Raw genomic sequence first — 7,653 nt, 5'->3', positions numbered from 1 at the left:
TATATATAATCCCCGAAGAGAAGAAGTGTGTTATGAGAATCAAAAAGGTTGTGTGGGCCCACATCCTCGTGAAACAGCAAAATTATAAGTAAGGAAAAGTAATTTAGATGACAATGTAAACGAACATTAATTATAGGCGTGAATCAAAATTTGAAAGAAAAACAGTATTAGAAAAGATTGGTGAAGAAAGTTGTAAGAGTTAGACTTGGTTTAAAACCTTCTACCAGGGCAAACCAGAACCGTTCAGCCAACCCAAGTCTGTGGAGATGGTTAGATTTGTTCATATCATCTTACACAGTCCAACGTATCAGTTGGCCTGGGAATATAAATATTATATATATATATATATATATATATATATATATGAAGCGCCATCAACTCTTACATAGTCATGAGCCATCCCATAATAAATTCTGGAAAGTGGTGATTTTAATGACAATCCCTATTCCCTAATATAGCTTTAAATTTCTTTTGATTTCTTAAACTCTACCGGGTCAAATAGGGAAGAAATCATCATCTTTTCTTGTCATAATACAGTAATGGGTGTTATATCTCGCCGGAGCTACATGGTTGACCTGTTTGTATCAATCTTGCTTTTTCCACCATCGACGGAGACATTAATTTGCGTTGCAATACGGACATCGAACCACCACCTTTCCCTCCTTTTCTGTTCTTTCTGGGTTTTCAACTCTTTTACCAAGTTGACATAGACCAATTTGACCTTCAAATGTGCCCTTGTGGAAGTTGTAAACATTGTGATAAATGGTCGCTTGACGCAGTATGAAAGCTTTTAACAACATTTAAAGATTGCATGCGAATGGAACTCTTGATAATAAATATGATATAAAACACTTGCACCTTTCTTCTCAAGTTAATTTACTAACGAAATGGGCCACAAAATAAAGAAAAAAGCTTCATTTTATTGTATAATCAAAATTTATTGAATTTTATTAAGGATGAGCATAATCTGCATATATATATATATAGAGAGAGAGAGAGTTAAAACCACATAGCACTCATTTGTAATCGATTGTAAAATTTTAGATTGCGTGTTGGTCATGTCTTTATAGGACCTATAATTGGATCAACCCTTCGGTTTGATGTGGTTTAAAATTGATCTCAAATCTTATAATTTTTTAAAAAATAATAATTAAATCCAATAATATTTCATTACTATAAATGAACTTTTAGGGGGGTTGGGAATTTTTAATTTTTTTCTCATCGGTTTGTTATGTTGTGCAAAAACGTTGTCAGATTGTTAGATGAGTTTATCTTTGCAAAGGATATTCTGGTGTATGTTAGGTGGTGATACAGCTATTTGACTTTGCTGAATGTTGATGTAACCATCTCATACAAACGAGATGTGTAAGCTGTTTTCAAGCTTAATCTAACGAAGAAAAGAAAAAAAGAAAGTACTCAGAATCTTTACATTAAACAAAATTTGTAGACTCCAAATGTTCATGGTTTACCTGTAAAATCCCATAAGTTAGCATTCATTTTGCCTACAACTATATGTTGTACTATAAGTGGCTGAAAAGATAACAGAAACGAGAATGGTATCGATTTAAGAAACTAGTTAAATTCATATTTATAATACAAAAGTGCATAATTAACAAATAATCCCAAGGCATTAGAGCAAGATCATGTAAACTATATACATTTTGACTCTGATTTCTATGTTTATGGTTTATAGACTTTATTTTAAAAATTAAATGCTTTGTAAGTTGTGGATAATTAAATGATATATAATCTAAGTCTCAAGCAATTCCCAAATACATTAGCACGATATATATTTCTCTTACAATTTTTCCTTCCAAAAGGAACTAACATTTGTCGAAAATGATAAGGCATTCAATACAAAGTAAAATATAGAACCTTAATTTCCAAAAGAATAATTAACTAAATCTCCTCGAAAGTGTCTCTTTGTTGACAATATTTCATGCCTCTCTCTCTCTCTCTCTCTCTCTATATATATATATATATATATATATTTATATTTATATTAAATTTGTATAATTCAAACTTAGTTGCATGGAAATCTGCTTTCACCCATGTCTGTTTCAATCGTATCTACACAAAAAGTTAATAAATGGGAACAAAAAAAAAAAGAGCACCAATCTCAAGAAGATGGATAGGAAGAAAACAAATGAGAAGGAATACAAGAAGGGTTCCTCCAAACCCTAGAGTGCAGTTTGAGGATCTCCCTTGCTTTCTCCTTGGTCTTGTAACTACTATCAAGTTGAAGCACCAAACATAACTTGGATACGACACCAACTTGCAACATTTCCTGAAGAACCCTAGAAGTTGCTGAAAACCTGCAAATTGAGGATAGAATCCTCACTGCCCTGTCACTTGCCACATGCGAAACCCTGAATATTTTCTTCGAGACAATCGCTAGCCCTGCTCCGTGCTTCAACAACTCTGCTCTCCCTTCAGCACAAGCACAAAGCTGATCCAACAAAATCAAGGCAAGTTCAAAAGCTCTCTTCTCAGAGGTTTCGAGAAGAAGCTCGATCAAGACAAACACTGCACCACCTTCAACGGCTTTGATCCTGTTTCTTCCCCAAGGACAAAGCTCCACAAGGAGTTTCAATGATGCCTTGGAGGCCTGCTGCGAGATCTGATCTCGCAAAGTACGTACCGTTTCAGCGAAGAATTCAGGTGTGGCACTCATCAATTGGATTGGATCTGCCACTTCAAAGACATCCTTCAATAGCATCGTGGCGTATGCTCGAGATTGGTAGTTACCATTTTTCATGACTTGCACTAAAGACGCTGCAAATTCCTGATCATTGCTGATAGTACTCTTTAGACAGCTTTGAGAAACCTTGATATGATAAAGAATACTCAATGCTTCATCGCTAGCTTTTACAAGCTCTGACCCTTCTTTGCTTTCGACTTCAAGTAACGTGGAATCATAACTCTTGATCATTGACACCAGGAATTGAACTGCACCAGCGGCTTCCAGGCAGCTTCTATTTCTTTCACCTTCGAGCGTGATTGATCTGAGCCTTCTAAGGCATTTGAGTTGCATCTCAGGGAACTTTTTCGCTTCTTTAAGTAGCTTGGAGATCTGGGTTTTGTCGACTAAAGGCTTCGGCGTTGGGATCCTTTCAATTCCATGGGAAGCATTGAGAGTGCACCATGCTTGGATCAAGCGACGAAGAGTGTGATTTGGGGTTAGATCTGAATCGTGCAAGACCTGTTTCGAAACCGGGCACGTGTTGTTCTTGCGTGAAAATAACCATTTCTCGATACTATCTCGATCGTATGTTATTCCAGTTGAGATGGTAACAGGATCTCTCATGAGTTGAAGGGAAATTGGACAAAGAAAATGAGGAGGAATCTCAATTTCATCCATAATTTTTTTTTTTTGGAGCTACTAAATCTAACAAAACTAAACCAGGCAAACAAACCCTGGATTCTCAAATAAACAAGAAAACGAAAACGATATGATGCAAAACAAAGGGGAAACAAAAAGAAAGAGAGCTTAAAAATTGGAATAGGATTGAATGTAAGTGTTACCTCAAAGAAAAGCAGTCTCAAGTCTAAACAACACTTGCCAATTGGGGCTGGTGGGGGAAAGGGTAGAGACGCTTTTATATGTGGAGAGGACAAAACGGCAACATCGCAAGCTGTTCAAAATCAATAAATTAAAAGTCAACACACGCAAAATTGGAGGAAGAGAGAGAAAGAAAGAAAAAGGAAAGTGGGAATTAATTAGGACCATTTCCAAGGTTCGGGAGAAGAAAAGCTTAAAACAAATACTAGACCAACAGCGTCTGCCATTGGCATCCAATACAAAACTGAAAGACTTTTTGTTTAAGGCATTAAATGAATCGAATGGGGCTGGCCTTGGGCCAGGCGTCGGTGTTGCAAAGGGGCGCTCCCCACACCCAAACCCTACTCTTCTTTTGACTTTTGACTTTCTCTCTTTTTCTTTTCTTTTTTTTTGTTTTTTATTTAATATTAAACCCTACTCTTCTTTCTTTGTGTGTTTGCATTTTTTCCCTTTAATTTCTCCGTGTATGTCGTGAACGTTGCATGGCTGATGCCGACAACTCCTCATGGGTTTCCCCGCGCATTTGCTTGGCCGCTCCTTTAAGAATTCCATTTTTCTGTTTTTTGTTTAAAGAGATTAAAAAGAAAAAGATTAATTTTTTGTTCTTAAAACCAGGGCGATCAGGCGTTATTGTCTTTTGACTAAGCTTAATCCCGTTACCACTTTCCAATTTTCGACCTATACATCTGTGCCAACTGCACAAATCCATGTAAAGGAAATGAATTAAAAAGAAAAGAAATCTTATTCTGTTATTTGTGGTATATTAAAAAAATGTCGTTTCTTGATTCTAAATTTTCAATTAATCACCAATCTTCTAATTAAGAAATCGATATATTTAAATATATATAAATCTTGAAGTTGGTGGATTAAAAATCATCAAAATAATCTTTGAAATTAATATAGTGATCAACTTATCCCTCCTTTTTTTCCTCAATCTAAAACAAAATTTGTAAAGATTATGTGATGATTACATTTTGTTTAATTGGAAGTATTAATTCATCATGAATGCAATATTGAAGGTACAACCCAAGGCAATTAAAAGAAGCACGTGCAATGGCAAGATCCAGATCTAGATTAGCATCAAAAGAACCAACACACAAAAAATATATAACACTGATCAAAAATCTTATTTCTTTTCTTGTAAGAAAAAAGTCTAGGATTGATATTAATGGCATAAATTAACTATATACATGGCTTGTATGTTAGCCACCTCCCTCTAGTTAATTAATTAACACTTTGTGCCATGTCCATCAGGAACACGATTGTATATGTACAATATTCAACTCTTCAAATTATTTGGAAAATCTTATACATGTATATATATATATATATATATATATATATATATTTAAATCCTTTTATTTCACTAAAATTTAGATCTCAATAGAAGCAAAAGCTCCATTAATTTCAACGTAATGGGGAATTGGACTTGAGCCAGGCGATGAATGCATGAAGACCCAAAGCAAAATTGCCCAAGTTCAAAGCAAAAGGCAGATGGTGACTAGATTAAATGTTGGGACAAGACTTATAATTAGATGAGCATCAGATCCTAAAGGCAACACAAGTTGCGCGTATTGAGTGCATGCGCGTTTGGGTTTGTGAAGATGAGCAAATTAAGAAACCTCATCCATCAGCGTGATCACCTAGCAGTAGCAGGGATGGAGGCAGGATTAAAACTCAAAGGGAGTGGGGGTCCAATCCAACAAACATTACCTTATAATTCATTTGCATAAATTTCTCATATTGTATCCACAATAAAAAATAATTATATAATTTATGAATGGGATGCTCGATTTAACACTTAATACATGTTTTTTTTTCTTGATATGAATAAATTTATTTAGATTTTTCCATTTTCTCGTTTTCAAAATTGCAATTGATAAACCTATTATTTATGTTGAAAAAACAATCAAAGAAGTCAACTAAGGATTAATTTTCAAAAAATGGGGAAAAATTTTATAGGTTAAATGATAATTTTAAAACTAGTAGGGGGTGGCCAAGTAGAAGGTTCTAAAAGAAAAGAAAGAAAATGTAGTCGATAACAAAGGAAGTTTGGAAAGTTTATTAGGCTGGTTCGTCCCCTGGTATCTCGGGACGGAGAGTCAGACCAGTTTTACGAGGCTGTGCCAGCGCCAGACAAGGTCCATCAATGCATTTATACATACATATATATATATATATATATAAAGGGATTAATCGATCCTTAATCATGCAAGATTTTCAAAGCTAAAGTAAACAAAATTAGGTTGACCATTTTTACGTTTACATTGAGTATATAAATGTACTTTTAACTTTTCAAACTAGAGTCTGTTTTTTTGGCAGGTTTGAAGCTTTCATCAGCCTGCTAAGTTTTTTTCCAGTATAAACAGCTCATCTTCCAAGAAAATACAAGCCAGTTTTTATATATAGGAGTTATGGGAATGCTAAGGAGAAAAACAAGATGACAAAAATCGAAATGGAAAAACGTATACGTTTTCTTGAATCTTATTTTATCAAAAATTTAAAGGTTGGGAATTAATTTCACTACTCAAAAGCAAGACCTTTTTGATAGAATATTTTGTACAAAAAATCTATAATTCTGTCAAATATTATATTTTTTGATAAAATATTCCGACGAAAACTTGGTTGCGGAAAACCAATGCCTCAAATCTGACTCAAACGTAAAAGTACTCTTACATTTATCCAGTACCCTACCACTCTATTGAATTGGAAATAAATAGAACATGCATTAAAAGTAAAGTATATATGGCGTTCTGAATGCTCCAAACCATTGGCAAAAACCTAATATTTATTTACGACACTGGACCATTTTACAAGTAAGTGGCTAACACCAACCATTATATTGTTATTCATACTCAACCACCCCAGCAAATGTCACATATTGCAGTAATTGCATTCTTCAATGAAATTACTATTTTCTCAAACAAACAGTCATGTCCTCATCACCCACAGACCTTAAAGTTACAACCTGTATATGTATTTCCGCTACCGAATTAATTTGGCAGATGATATTATTCGTGCCTTCATGCATGGGCCATGATTTCCCTCCCTTTGTGAATCCATAAGAGGACCAATGCACTTATAATGGGCTCCAGATTGGCTTTGCCCAGTATGTAACCCATGCCTCTCCTACATAAGATGTTTTTTTTTTCATAGATCAGGCTGAACCCAATGGGGCTCTTCATGGCCCAGTTCGAAATTCATGGCTTTTAGATTAGACTGTTAGATGATAAGGTTCAGTGGCTTAAATCGAGGTCAGCCTACCCTAACTTTAATGGTAATCAAAAAATAAGTTGTTAAAAGTTTTTTTTTGTAAAATATTTTATTAAAAATTGTAATGTTTTTATTTAGATTAATTATTGAAAATAATTTTTTGTTGTTTGGATTATACTATATAAAATATTTTCTATCATGATCCAATTTCAAAAATATTTTCATCTTCAATAATTTTCAATCATGACCTCATAAAAATATCATAATTTATCAATTATGCAAGACATTCAAAATATAATTTTTTTAATATTAATATTAGGTAAAAAAAGGAAATAGAAGAATGAAAGAAAAAGAAAAAAAATAATTAAGAGAAGTATAAACAAATATGAAATTAAAAATGATTAATTAAAGTCAAAATAAAATAACACATGATTAATTAACATTATTCTTTTAACTGGTGTTGCAAGAGTGTTAATGTTTTCTCTGCGCATACTAATACTCTTAAACAATGCTAAATCTATTTCATAAACTAAAACCTATTATTTTTAATGACTTTAAATTAAATTTAAAATTTCATTAAAAATAATAAATTCGATTAAATAACCAATTATATTTAAATTAAAAAAACGACGAGAACGTCATTTTCCGTCAGAGTATCAAGTTTCTGATACAATTTAAATAAAATATTAAATGTACAAGTTAACGATTGACCTCCTAATTAAACCATAGATCTGTGCATATCTTCTTCGGGTTGCTTTTGAGACTGATTCTGATAATTATGTTTGCAAGTAAACAAGCATAAAGGAAAAATAACAACTATTCAGCACGTGGAGCCAATCCCAATAATGTATATATATATATATTAAAATTTACAACAA

General features: G+C 33.3%; 1 pseudogene; it reads right to left on the bottom strand.

Moving 5' to 3' along the window:
* Positions 1-1,782: 1,782 nt before the first annotated feature.
* On the bottom strand, positions 1,783-3,578 carry LOC110412368 (E3 ubiquitin-protein ligase PUB23 pseudogene; annotated as a pseudogene).
* Between the last annotated feature and the right edge of the window lie 4,075 nt (positions 3,579-7,653).

This window comes from Theobroma umbraticum, unplaced genomic scaffold (genome assembly GCF_002168275.2).
Source record: "Theobroma umbraticum cultivar Fairchild unplaced genomic scaffold, ASM216827v3 scaffold_95.0, whole genome shotgun sequence".
In the NCBI taxonomy this organism is placed as follows: domain Eukaryota; kingdom Viridiplantae; phylum Streptophyta; class Magnoliopsida; order Malvales; family Malvaceae; genus Theobroma; species Theobroma umbraticum.
Note: the sequence above shows the minus strand (reverse complement) of the source record. Positions and strands in the feature narration are given on the sequence as shown.